This window comes from Micropterus dolomieu, linkage group LG06, assembly GCF_021292245.1.
Source record: "Micropterus dolomieu isolate WLL.071019.BEF.003 ecotype Adirondacks linkage group LG06, ASM2129224v1, whole genome shotgun sequence".
Taxonomy (NCBI): Eukaryota; Metazoa; Chordata; class Actinopteri; order Centrarchiformes; family Centrarchidae; genus Micropterus; species Micropterus dolomieu.
Window position 1 is genome coordinate 23,894,303 of NC_060155.1, and position 1,264 is coordinate 23,895,566.

The 1,264-nt window shown below is 45.3% G+C and overlaps 1 protein-coding gene across 2 annotated transcripts in view; it reads left to right on the forward strand.

Annotated features, from left to right (window-relative positions):
- carmil3 (capping protein regulator and myosin 1 linker 3) overlaps window positions 1-1,264 on the forward strand; it is a 73,731-nt gene that overhangs the window by 4,515 nt on the left and 67,952 nt on the right. The window lies entirely within an intron of this gene.

The window sequence follows — 1,264 nt, forward strand, 5'->3', positions numbered from 1 at the left end:
ACACACACACACACACACACACACACACACCAGGCCTGTTGTTTTCTGTTCGGCACCTTTCAGTTGTTGTAAAGAGGTAATGTCACTTATTACTAGTAACTTCTAGCTTCCTGTCACAGTTAAGAAGTGATGTGTAGTTATGTCCTCATGTTACTTTACACATAGAGGAAATACCCAATGTTATCCAATCAGTAAGGTCTAAAGGGAGAAAATATGTCCATCCCTAATGCTTCCCCACTTATTTATTCATGTTTTTACTTTAATTTGTCACCCAGCTGTATATTTCAATTTATTTCCGCCGTAAAAGCTTTTTACGGTGTTTCTGAGTGCATCTCGGGGCAGCGCCTTTTATTCTGTTATGTGTTTACATTATGTGATTAGCTCTCCTGTTTTACCCTTTTCCCTCTGCTCTTCTCTCCAGAGAGCATCAGGAAGGTGCTGGACAAGCAAGCCATTAAGTTTGTGCGAGCCATCAAGCAGGACACCAGGGGCGGCAAAACAGAGGACAGGATTCTGGTGAGAGATGCTCCTCACAATCAACCCCAACCCCTCCTCCACAGTCTGCTTTCACACCAGGTCACCTGGAAGAGATATTCTTTAAGAGTGAAAGCGTCCTCACGTGTGAGGTTTTGAATATAGAAGGGAGTGGCGCTGAGCCTTTACAGACAAAACGGAATTTAATAGAAGTTAATTGTGACAAATTGAAAGAGCCATAAGAAGTCACAGATTACGCATCTTGAGACACACAACAGATGCGTTGAAAAGCAGGCTTAAGACAGATGCTGCCTAAGCAGAGCAAAGTGGACACCATGCCACGGCCTACTGAGTCCAGCCTCAGAGTTTATTAGATGTGGCAGGATGGCCTTAATGCCACAGGCAAGAGTTTTGTGTGTGTAAGCCTGACGTGGTGCACACACAGGGGCATCATTTTTTGTTTTTTTTCCTGAAGTAGACGCCTGTGTGAGTGTATGCCAGAGGGTGTGTGGGTAGCCTGCGATGCATTCAAGGAGAGCTTGTCCGAGCCAAGGCCACCTCTGTTATTGAGAAACTAGTCAGCCACATTAGTGACTGATCAATTACTCACACACAGTTGCTATGTGCGAAAACGAGCTCATTTCCTGCCCTCAGGACAGCAAGAAAAACAAGTTGATAAGCCTATCTAAACTATTAATCTGTACTTCTCTCAGTTTTCAGTCTCTAATTTCTCTTCCCCATCTCCCCCCGCCAGCCCCATCTATCTCCATCGTTACCCCCCCCCCCCCCC